Genomic DNA, 13,299 nt, shown 5'->3' on the forward strand with positions numbered 1-13,299 from the left:
GACTCCGTTCTCCGGAACAATCGAGCGAGAAACTGACTTATTGGAAATAATACATACTGATGTATGCGGTCCGATGAGTGCTGAGGCTCGCGGCGTGTGTCGTTATTTTCTGACCTTCACAGATGATTTGAGAAGATACGGGTATATCTACTTGATGAAGCATAAGTCCGAAACATTTGAAAAGTTCAAAGAATTTCAGAGTGAAGTGGAAAATCATCGCAACAAGAAAATTAAGTTTCTACGATCTGATTGTGGAGGTGAATATTTGAGTTATGAGTTTGGTCTTCATTTGAAACAGTACGGAATAGTTTCGCAACTCACGCCACCTGGAACACCACAGTGTAATGGTGTGTCCAAACATCGTAACCGCACATTATTAGATATGGTGCGATCTATGATGTCTCTTACTGATTTACCGCTATTGTTTTGGGGTTATGCTTTAGAGACGGTTGCATTCATGTTAAATAGGGCACCATCTAAATCCAGTGAGACGACACCTTATGAACTGTGGTTTGGCAAGAAACCCAAGTTGTCGTTTCTTAAAGTTTGGGGCTGCGATGCTTATGTGAAAAAGCTTCAACCTGATAAGCTCGAATCCAAATTGGGGAAATGTGTCTTCATAGGATACCTAAAGGAGACTGTTGGGTACACCTTTTATCACATATCCTAAGGCAAGATATTCGTTGCTAAGAATGGATCCTTTCTAGAGAAGGAGTTTCTCTCGAAAGAAGTGAGTGGGAGGAAAGTATAATTTGATGAGGTAATTGTACTTTCGCCTGAATTGGAAAGTAGTTCATCACGGAAGTCAGTTCCAGTGATTCCTACACCAATTAGTGAGGAAGCTAATGATGATGATCATGAAACTTCTGATCAAGTTACTACCGAACCTCGTAGGTCAACCAAAGTAAGATCCGCAGCAGACTGGTATGCTAATCCTATTCTGGAAGTCATGTTACTTGACCATGACGAACCTACAAACTATGAGGAAGCGATGATGAGCCCAGATTCCGCGTAATGGCTTGAGGCCATGAAATCTGAGATGGGATCCATGTATGAGAACAATGTGTGGACTTTGGTTGACTTGCTCGATGATCGGCAAGCCATAGAGAATAAATGGATCTTCAAGAAGAAGACTGACGCTGACGATAATGTTACTGTCTACAAAGCTTGACTTGTTGCGAAAGGTTTTCCACAAGTTAAAGGAGTTGACTACGATGAGACCTTCTCACCCGTAGCGATGCTTAAGTCTGTCCAAATCATGTTAGCAATTGCCGCATTTTATGATTATGAAATTTGGCAAATGGATGTCAAAACTGCATTCCTTAATGGATATCTTAAAGAAGAGTTGTATATGATGCAACCAGAAGGTTTTGTCGATCCAAAAGGTGCTAACAATGTGCGCAAGCTCCAGCGATCCATTTATGGACTGGTGCAAGCCTCTCGGAGTTGGAATATTTATTATTCATGCTAGAATTGTATTAACCGGAAACTTAGTACATGTGTGAATACATAGACAAACAGAGTGTCCCTAGTATGCCTCTACTAGACTAGCTTGTTAATCAAAGATGGTTAAGTTTCTTGACCATGGACATTTGTTGTCATTTGATGAACGGGATCACATCATTAGAGAATGATGTGATGGACAAGACCCATCTGTTAGCTTAGCATATTGATCGTTTAGTTTTATTGCTATTGCTTTTTTCATGACTTATACATGTTCCTCTGACTATGAGATTATGCAACTCCCGAATACCGAAGGAACACCTTGTGTGCTATCAAACGTCACAACATAACTGGGTGATTATAAAGATGCTCTACAGGTGTCTCCGATGGTGTTTGTGGAGTTGGCATAGATCGAGTTTAGGATTTGTCACTCCGAGTATCGGAGAGGTATCTCTGGGTCCTCTCGGTAATGCACATCACTATGAGCCTTGCAAGCAATGTTACTAATGAGTTAGTCATGGGATGATGCGTTACGGAACGAGTAAAGAGACTTGCCGGTAACGAGATTGAACTAGGTATGATGATACTGACGATCGAATCTCGGGCAAGTAACATACCGATGACAAAGGGAACAACGTTTGTTGTTATGCGGTTTGACCGATAAAGATCTTCGTAGAATATGTAGGAGCCAATATGAGCATCCAGATTCCGCTATTGGTTATTGACCGGAGATCTGTCTCGGTCATGTCTACATAGTTCTCGAACCCGTAGGGTCCGCATGCTTAATGTTTGATGATGATTTGTATTATGAGTTATGTGATTTGATGTACCGAAGTTTGTTCAGAGTCCTGGATGAGATCATGGACATGACGAGGAGTCTTGAAATGGCCGAGACAAAAAGATTGATATATTGGAAGGTTATGGTTGGACACCATAATGGTTTCGGAAAGGTTCGGACATTTTCCGAAGTACCGGGGGTTACCGGAACCCCCCCCCCCCGGGGAGTTAATGGACCTTCAAGGGCCCTATTGGAGAGAGGAGGCGGCGGCCAGGTGGTGGCGCGCGCCCCCCAAGCCCAAACCGAATTGGACTAGGGTTGGGGGGGGGGCTTTCCTTTTCTCCTCCTCCTCCTTCCCCCCTTCTCCTAGTGGGAATAGGAAAGTGTAAGTGCATCTAGTGCCCCTTAGTGATTTTGGTGTATTGAAGACTTATAGGTTAAGGGACTAATGCTTCTGTGAGTGTACACAGGTCTATAAGTCTATGAGGAGTTTGATATTTACAGAGAAACTCGACCCCTAAGAATGAATGTCTTCAACTGAAGACTTTGGCTTTCTGAAGACTTTGAAAGTGAAGAAATTGGTGTGATCCCGAAGACTTGATATTCATGCGAGGAATATGGAGTGTGAAGACTTTTGTTTTCGTAGTTTCATTTTTCTCTTTCTTGAGTCATAGGAAACACCGTACTATTAAAGGGGGTTGAGGAAAAACTAAGGAAAAGTTTCCGTGTGATGCTCAACTCAAAATCCTACACCTACCAATCCCTTTGAGTGAAGCCATTGGAAATCTCATTCCGTTCAGTCAATTTCTTCAGTGACAGAGACGAAGATCTTCTGGTCTCTGAGGAATTTGTTCTGATTGAGGAGTTAGGAATTTGCCAGTGCAGATTGCCTACAAGTGAGGAACATGATAGCCCTGAGGAATTTGAACCTCACATTTCCGACCGTTGTTGTGCTATGCGCCAGCTGTCCCAAAATATCTTATCCACCTAACGGTCATATCATTGAAGGGAATTTATGTCTTATCATGTCGGGCTGCTCCCTAGGCTATAAATAGCCGCCCCCTACAACCACTAGCTGGTTGGCTGCTCCGAGAGAAACTGACACTTGTCATTGAGAGCATCCCATCCTCCGAGGACTTTGAGCAAAAATCATCAAGTGAGGAAAACCCAAAACTAAACACCTACAAACCGAAAGTGATTGAGCATCACTAAAGAAATTGTTCCTCTGTCGATCCGACGCTTGTTACCTTTGAAGACTGTGCATCTTCCAGACGGTTAGGCGTCATGGTCTAGAGCATACAAGACGAAATTGTGGATCGCCGAGTGACCGAGTTTGTGAAGGTTTTGAAGTCACCTCAAGACTTACCACGAGTGATTGGGCGAGATCTATGTGACCTTAGCTCAAGGAGAATATAGTGAGGACTGTGTGTCCGGGACTGGGTGTCCTCAGGTTTAAATACCTAGCCGCTCCAACCAGACGTACAACTGTCACAACAGTTGGAACTGGTCTACCAAATCACTATCTTCACCGAGCTAACTGGTTCTATTTCCTCAACCCTTTCATTTCCTCATTACTGTGTTGTGTACTTGATCGTTACTATTTGAAGACTTTGACTGAAGGCTTTCTCAATTTCCTCAGTTCAATTTCTTCATTCAGTTTGTCTTCAGCCTACTTATCCTGTGTTTACGCTTTCTGTACTCTGTGCTTGTTTTCATTTCATCATGATGACTGTGCTTCTGTTCTATTATGCTTGCATCTGAGTACTTATTCTGCTGCTAGTCGTTCGTGACTTAGGAATTTCCTCACCCTGAAATTTCTCAGTGATGAATTTGTAAAAATCTCCTATTCACCTCCCTCTAGTCGACTTAACGCACTTTCAATTGTTATCAGAGCAAGGTACTCCCTTGTTCTGTGTGATTTTGGTTTAACCGCCTGGAGTTTTAGTTATGTCGACCGCATGTATGATCAAGGTCTCTCCTGGGTGTCCTACCTTTGATGGGACGGACTACCCGTACTGGAAGAATAAGATGCGAATGCATCTTGAGGCAATTGACAACGATCTCTGGTCCCTCTGTCACTCCTACCATAAATGCTGCTGACGTGAAGAGATTCAAGCAACTCGACTCTCAAGCGAAGAACATCATATGTGGCCATCTGAGCAAAGGGCAGTATGGCATAGTGAGTGCTTTGGAGACAGCAAAGCTTATCTGGGATAGGCTGTCCAAGGTCAATGAAGGAGTCTCAACACAGCGTGACTCTCGAGTTGACGTTCTTCGCAATCTCTTCAACCGCTTCAAAAGACTCGAGAATGAAAATGTTTAGCAAACCTTCGATCGCCTCACTGACATTTCAAATGAGCTTCAAGCACTTGGTGCCACTAACATCACCGACCATGAGGTGGTGAAGAAATCGCTGAGATCGCTTGATTCCTCATTTGACACCCTTGCACAGATGATACAAGAACGTGGAGACTACAAGTCACTTGATCCCGCTGATATCCTCGAGAGGCTAAACACTCATGAGTTCCAGCTTGCTGAGAAGAGAGATCTCTATGGATGGAGCTATGGCAGATCACGCGCTCTGAAGGCCAAGGCAGTATCTGAATCTGAAGGTGAGGATTCTGGTAGTAGCCTTGGTGATCCTGAAGAACTAAGCCAGGAGCTAGCAATGCTCGTGAGGAAATTCCAGAAGTTCTCAAGACGTGGCCGCTTTGGAAAATCCTCAAGGAATGATGACATGAGATCATATCCCCATCCCGTGACTACAAGAAGAGAACTTGCCACAAATGCAAGAAACCTGGTCACTACATTCAAGATTGTCCTCAGTGGGAAAAGGAATCAAAGAAGAAGAAATACAACGATTACAGTTCTGATGAATCAAAGAAGAAGAAGAAATCTTGAAAGTCCTCATCATCAAAATCCTCGAAGTCTTCATCTCACAAGAAGAACAACTCCAAGAAGGCTCGGGCATTCATTGGGAAGGAAATGGACTCTAAGGCTGAATCTGAGGAAAATGAGGAAGAGGAGGCATCTGAGGAGTCAGAATCTGGTGTGGCGAGCCTAGCCCTCGCTACCGCGTTCGTCGGCAAGTCCATCTTCAACTCTGAGGAGAATGGCTTCCTCAACAAGACTGATGACTACAATGATGACTAAGCTCCATCTATTGCTTCATGGCAAAGGGTTCCAAGGTACTCAAATATCCCTCCTCTGAATCAAGTGAGGATGAGGATGAATCTGATGAAAACCTCAAGCCTAGCTACTCTAAACTTGCTAAGATTGCTGTAAAACAACAAAAGGCTTTTGAAAAGGTTCAAAATATGCTAGACAAGAGCGATGATATGTTGGGTGAAGAAATGGATTGCACTAAAACTTTGACTGAAAATCTTCAGAGACTTTAGTCCAAGTTTGATAACCTTCAGAGTCATCATAACACTCTCTTATCTGATCATGAGAAGCTTTCTTATGAATTTCTTCAAAGAAAGCAAGATCTTGAGAAGCTAAGGGTGAGTTATGAAGATCTTCAGAAGGAGCGTGATTCATTACTTGCTCAACAAATCAGCGCAGCTCAGGAAGAATTCATTCCTCCATGTTTGAAGTGCATTGAACGTGAATCTGCTAATTCTTCACCTGAAAGTTCAAATGCTTCTATTGCTGCAAATTCTTCACCTGTCTTTGCTATCACTAATTCCCCATCTGAGGATGCTGCTAGTATCACTGACAATGCATGGCTGAAGGAATTGTATATGACAGACATGTACAAAAGCCTCAAAGGGCATCAGGAACTTTGTGATGTGCTTAAAAAGCAGATCCTCAATAGGAACCCTAGGAAAGAGGGTATTTCCTTTGAGAGGAAACTCAATGCTGATGGAACATACTGGAAGCCTGAACAGTACCCCAAAACCTCATGGGTTGCTGCAAAGGGACCTCCAGTAGATCCATCCACTTTATCTGGCTTTACATGTGAATCTTCATATTCTTCTGATGAGTCATTTGACTCCAACTATAAACTGTTCAAAAATCAGAATGGTGAAGTATTTACTAGATATGTTTGCACTAACTGCAGGAACGCCCCCCCTATGAAGAAAATCTGGGTTCCCAAAAGGTGCCTTGAAAGTCTTCAGGTGAATGTCATCATGACACCACCTGCGAAGAATAGGAACCCTAGATCAAATTTTTCTTATGGACCAAAGTCTTCATATGGATCCAAGTCCTCATATGGACCACATTCCTCACGTGGATCAATTTCCTCATATGGATCAAAGTCCTCATATGAACATCATCGTGCTAACATGTCTGTTTCGCAGGGAAGAACTAAGGGCTATGAATATGTGCATTATTCTTCAAATCATTATGTTCATAAGTCCTCGAAAAATTTCTCTGCTTATTCATATGCTTACCCTAACCCCTCTCGTGTGAAACGAACTAGATTGGCATCTATGCCACCTTTATCTTATGGAGCTCGCAGAATGATGAACTCTTTGCCACCCCTTCAGATGTGGGTGGTGAAGAAAAAGAACTAATCTCTTATGCAGGGTCAGGTCTCCAGTCGAACTTAAACATCTGAAGAATTTGCTGGAGACCTGAACATGCTTGAAAGGACGCAAGCTAATCATGAAGAAATGATTTTTCATGTCTCACGTCCTCATACTGCTATACCTATTCTATTGCTTGATGGAATTGATCTGATGAATTTGATGTCATATTCTTCACTGATGAAGTATATGAGTTCGTAAGCTGCACTAATTCATCTGCAGGATGATCAACCCAAAGCCACTGAGTGGGTCCTCGATAGTGGATGTACAAATCACATGACTGGTGACAAGAACTTATTGATGGACGCTCCCTTATCTCCATCACATCTGAAGCATATCACCTACGCTGACAAAGGCAAAAGCAAGGTATTGGGTCTTGGTAAGGTTGTGATCTCAAAGGATCGACACATGGACAAAGTCATGCTTGTCGAGTCCTTAGGATTCAACCTCATGTCAGTCTCAATGCTTTGTGATCTTGATATGGTTGTTATCTTTGGCAAGTATCGTTGTGTTGTGATCATGGAAGCTGACCATTCCAAAGTCTTCGAAGGCTTTAGGAGAGGAGATCTGTATATTGTTGATTTCTCTACAGGACCACAACCTGCTACATGTCTACTTGCAAAAGCTTCAGAAGGCTGGCTATGGCATCGACGACTTGGTCATGCTGGCATGAGGAACTTGCACACTCCCGCGAAGAAAAAGCATGTCATTGGCATCGAGGATGTCAAATTCCTCAAGGATCACCTGTGCGGACCTTGTGAAGCTGGAAAGATGACCAAGGCCAAGCATCCCGCAAAGACTATCATGACTACCACTCATCCATTTGAATTGCTTCACATGGATCTCTTTGGCCCCAATCATTATTCTTCATTCACCAATGAAGCTTCTTTATATGGCTTTGTTATTGTTGATGATTATTCTCGTTACACATGGGTGCATATTGTCACTTACAAACGTGAAGTGCAGGAAGTCTTCAAATGATTTTCCTCGAGGGCTTCAACCAACTTTGGTGTGAAGATCAAGCACATCAGAAGTGACAATGGAACCGAGTTCAAGAACACTGGTCTTGATGACTATCTTGATGAACTTGGTATTACTTGTTGGGGATATGACTATCGGGTATGACCCGCCTAGGAGGGGCCGGGTCATCCCTATGGCGGTTCATCTCAATGAAGCCCAAGAGTATAATAACAATGGAGGTTCATAGATAGGCTTAGTAGAGGGCCCAAACCCGAAGGTGGCTTAAGGCCCACGGATATAAACCGCCATGTATATGTAGACTTGTATTGTAAGGCATGAAGGATAAGTCACCGAGCCGGACACGTTGTATGAGTCGGCCGGGACTCTGTAGGACGGCAAGGCATCAACCCGTGTATATAAGGGGACGACCCAGTGGCAGCTTAGGACAAGAAACAACAGACCGAGAGCCAGGCTAAGCGTATTCGCTCCCTGGTCATCGAAACCCTAGCAATACCACCTCAAACTGGATTAGGCCTTTACCTTCACCGCAAGGGGCCGAACCAGTATAAACCCCTCGTGTCCTTTGTCCCGTTTAACCCGTTTAAGCTAACCTCGTCGCAATGGCTCCACAACTAAGTCCTTCCATGAGGACATCTGCCGTGACACTTCCATGACAGTTGGCGCCCACCGTGGGGGCGGCGCACGGTGGTTTCGAGTTCTTAAAGGGCAACTTCGAAGGGATCAAGGGATACACCGTGGGCCGGATGACCAAGAGTCGTCGCGGCAAGCTCTACATGAACGACGCATGCTGGGGCCCCGAGGCCAGCTCAATTGAGTACGGGGACCGGGTCCCCTTCGGCGGAATTCACGTTTTCATCGGCAAGATCGGCGAACCGGGCCCTGAGCCGCACACCTGCACCGACATCGTCGAGACAGCTCAGCGTGCGAGATCCGCCCGAGTTCAGCCCGCCATGAATCGTACCTTCGTGGGATTCATCCATGGAGCGGAATCTGAGGATAGATCGGCATCTGGTGGGGAGGCGGTTGCTTACTCTGATGGTGAGTCGTCCAACGGTGAGACCGAGTCATTATATCAACTGCACGGCCAGCTTGGGGGCTATTCCGATGGCGGTAGTATTTCGGACCCCTGCGAGCCGCCGAACCGGGTTGCAATCTTCATGGCCGGTACGCAGCCAATACAACATTGTTCAACTGCAGCGGCATTGATTTCCGGGTCAGCAGTGGCGACGGCTGCCGGGGCAGGAGGCCCTATGCGCCTACCAGCTCAGGTCTTAACTGACTTGCTGGATAAGCTGACAGCATTGTTGATAGCAGTGGTCAACCCGAGGGATCAGGATCAACATAATGCGGCGGTCGCAAAATTGCATGATGAGATAGCGTAGGCCAAGGAGGAGCTGAACACAGAAAACACTAGGATGGCCGAGGAGCGGGCTGCTTTGGATGCTCAAGCACAGCGGATTCAGTCAGAGTCCTTCCGGCTCATGCTGGATCAGAACGCTTCAAACGAGGTCATGAGGAGGAGGCATCAGACTCGCCTGCCTCCGGTTTACGAGGCGAGAAATCTCTTTAACACGCCCGGAGCAGGGAGCAGTAACCAGCCAGTGATAAACCAGGTTGAAACACCTGGGACGGGTGCGCCGGCTCAGCCGCGCACGACGGACCCGCCTCGTCAGAACAATATCCTGCCGCAGCACGTGCCGACGCCACCGGGTCATTATTCTAACCCCTTGGACAACATGATCGCGGCAGCATCACGATTGGCGGCTCTCCCAGTCGAAGGCGAGTCTCCAATGGCGGTTGAAATGCGAAGGGCTAGAGAACTGCTTCAGACAGCGTTGGTTCAGTAGCAGGCTTATTCTTACAGTCATGACAGGATTCATTCAACCCCTCGCCCGAGTCGAAGTTATAGCAGGCATATCGAGGAACCAGCCGTGTCAAGCAGTGGGTGGAACCACAACCCGCCCCGTGGACATAACTCAGCAGGAGGTGGGGGTAATGCCCAGAACGTGGTGGATCAAGGAAGAGCGCATCGGGAAGCTGAGATGGCGGCTCAGTATGCGCCTCGCCAGCATTCCCGGTTCGTCCGACAACTTCGGTGGAGATAGGTGTGACTTTCAGGACTTTGGCTGTGCCGTGTTTGGCACCGGCTCTGCGTAACGTACGTTTACCCAAAGATTTTAAGGGTCCCCGTAAGGTGCCCAACTACACTGCCGACTTACCCCCTGAAACATGGGTCCAGAGTTATGAGATGGCAATGGAGCTGCTAGATGTTGAAGATGCTCCATGTGCGGAGTATTTCACCATGATGTTGGAAGGGACAGCTCGTACTTGGTTGAAAGGGTTGCCAGCCAACTCCATTGGGTCATGGGCCGAGTTAAAAGCCCGGTTTATCCAGAATTTTAAAGATACATGCAAGCAGCCCATGTCAATTGTGGATTTAGCCTCCTGTGTCCAAGAAGAAGGTGAGTTGACAACCCATTGGGTCCGCCGGGTCTCGACAATCCCGCACTCGTCGGATCGTATCAATGCCGATTCAGCAGTCTTAATGTTGGAGAACAATTGTCATTTCACGCCCTTGAAGCAGAAATTAGGGCGGCTCAAACACCACTGCAATGACATGGGGACACTCATGGAGGCTCTGGTTAAGTATGCTGACTCTAATGGTACCAAGGACCCTGAGTCTGATGATGAAAAGCCGGGAAAGGGAAAGAAGAGCAGCAACACCAGAGGGCAGCAGCATAACCCGGCGAACCATGGAGGCAACGGTAAGCGCAAAGCTAATAATAGTTTGGACTTTGTGGCTAACACCAATGCATAGAATAATGGTCAGCGTCGTAAGGGTAAACCGCCCCCACGGGCTGGTGGGTCCGGCTTCAATCTTGAACAGATGCTAAATCAGCCCTGCCCAAGACATGGTACGCGAGAAAGACCGTCAAGGCACCTCTGGATGGATTGCTTCATTATGAAGGAGTACAAAAATTCCAATCTTTTTCAAGAGAGTCATGGGCCGGGTGGTGGCTCAGGATCCGGCTCTCATGGACAGGGTTATGGCGGTGGCGGCTCTAACTCTGGGTTCCAAGGAAATCAAGGCAATCACGACAACCAGGGTGGTTACAATCAATAGAGTAATTAGGGGAATCAACAGCAGCAACAGTCTGGTTATCAGAGCAACCCGAAGCAGTTGAATAGTGTACGGTGTCATGTCTTCACCACTAGCCTATGTAAGTGCGACCAGAAGCTTCATAAGAGGGCAGTCAATGCTGTTGAGCCGGCGGTTCTCCGTTACTTGCGCTGGTCTGAGCAGCCCATTGTGTGGAGCCGGGAAGATCACCCGCCTGGGTTGATAATCTGGGTCACTTGGCTTTGGTGGTCGCACCTCAGGTCGGAGGATATAAGTTCACCAAGGTACTCATGGACGGAGGGAGCAACATCAATATCCTTTATTATGAAACTTTCCGCCACATGGGGTTGACTGATAAAAATCTTAAGCTGTCAAACACGGTTTTCCATGGCGTGGTGCCTGGTAAGTTGGCCTACCCGGTTGGTAAGATAGCTCCGGAAGTTGCTTTTGGAGATGATCATGACTCTAGATCGGAGACATTGACCTTTGAAGTGGTCAAGATCCACAACCCATATCACGCTCTGTTTGGAGGGCCGGCTTACGCCAAGTTCATGGCGCGGCCTTGTTATGTGTATCTGCAGCTCAAGATGCCGGGTTACAAGGGAACCATCACGGTGCATGGAAGCCGGAAGATAGCCTTGGAGTATGAGGAAGGTGACGCTGCCTATGCTGAGTCTGTTTGTGCAACTGAGGAGTTGAAGTTTTATAAGAATAATGTTGACCCGACGGACATGACGTCTTTGAAGAAGCCAACTACAGAGAATGACCCTTCACTCAAATTTATGTCGGCAGATGACACTAAAATGGTTGATTTCGTTCCTGGCGACTCATCAAAGCAGTTCAGTATCAGTGCCAATCTGGATCCGAAATAGGAAAGCGCGCTCATCGAGTTCATCCGTGAGAACCGGGACATCTTTGCATGGTAGCCTTCAGACATGCCGGGTGTACCGAGGGAACTCGCTGAGCACACTCTTAATATTGATATGAAATTTAAGCCGGTCAAGTAGTTTCTTCGCCGATTTAATGAGGAGAGGCGGAAGGCCATTGGAGAGGAAGTGGCCCGGCTCTTGGCAGCCGGGTTTATCGTCGAAGTTTTCCATCCTGAGTGGTTGTCTAACCCGGTGATGGTACTCAAGAAGAATGGCACTTGGCGGATGTGTGTAGATTACACAGACTTGAACAAGGCTTGTCCGGCTGATCCATTTGCTCTCCCTCGTATTGATCAAATCATTGATGCTACGGCGGGTTGTGAGCGTTTGAGTTTTTTGGATGCTTATTCTGGTTATCATGAGATCAAGATGGCAGTTAAGGACCAGGAGAAAACAACTTTCATTACTCCGTTTGGAGCCTTCTGCTATGTGTCTATGCCTTTTGGGCTCAAGAGTGCCCAGGCGACTTATCAGCGATGTGTGCAAAATTGCCTTCACAATCAAATTGGGCGCAATGTTCATGCTTATGTAGATGACATTGTGGTGAAGTCAAGAAAGAAGGAGACCCTGATTGATGATTTGAAGGAGACATTTGACAATCTCCGGGTCTACAAGATGATGCTTAATCCGGCTAAATGTGTCTTTGGTGTGCCAGCAGGCAAGCTCTTGGGTTTCTTGGTTTCTAACAGAGGCATTGAAGCTAACCCGGAGAAAATCAAAGCCATTACTTCGTTGGCTAAGCCGACGTGCGTTAATGATATTCAGCGTCTGGCGGGTCGTATTGTGGCTTTGAGCCGGTTCATAAGCTGGCTGGGTGAGAAGGCTATCCCCCTTTATCATATGATGAAGAAGACGGATCATTTTGTTTGGAGCGATGCTGCTAACCAAGCGTTTGAGGATCTGAAGAAACAATTGGCTGAGCCGCCCGTGCTTGCTGCCCCTGTTGATAAAGAGCCTCTGTTGTTATATGTGGCAGCTAATAGCTGGGCCGTCAGTGTAGCCATCATGGTGGAAAGGAAGGAGGCATGCAAGGAATATCCGGTTCAATGGCCGGTTTATTATATCAGTTAAGTGCTTATTGATTCCAAACAGAGATACCCACATTGGCAGAAGCTTGTGTATGGGGTTTTCATGGCAAGCCGGAAACTTAAGCAATATTTCAGGGTCATCCCATCACTGTGGTTAGCTCTGCTCCTTTGGGAGATATCATCCAAAACAGGGAAGCAACTGGCCGGGTTGCTAAGTGGGCCATTGAGCTTGGACCTCACGGTTTAAAGTATGTTTCTCGTACGGCTATCAAGTCCCAAGCGCTTGTGGATTTCATCAATGATTGGACAGAGTTGCAGGCACCGGAGGAAAAGCCAGATAACACATATTGGACTATTCACTTTGATGGATCTAGACAGCTGGAGGGCTCGGGGGCTGGAGTTATCTTGACTTCCCCACGAGGTGATAAATTTTCTTATGTCCTCTGGTTAATGTTCCCTTGTACTAACAATGCAGCTGAGTATGAGG

This window comes from Aegilops tauschii, chromosome 1 (genome assembly GCF_002575655.3).
Source record: "Aegilops tauschii subsp. strangulata cultivar AL8/78 chromosome 1, Aet v6.0, whole genome shotgun sequence".
Classification (NCBI taxonomy): domain Eukaryota; kingdom Viridiplantae; phylum Streptophyta; class Magnoliopsida; order Poales; family Poaceae; genus Aegilops; species Aegilops tauschii.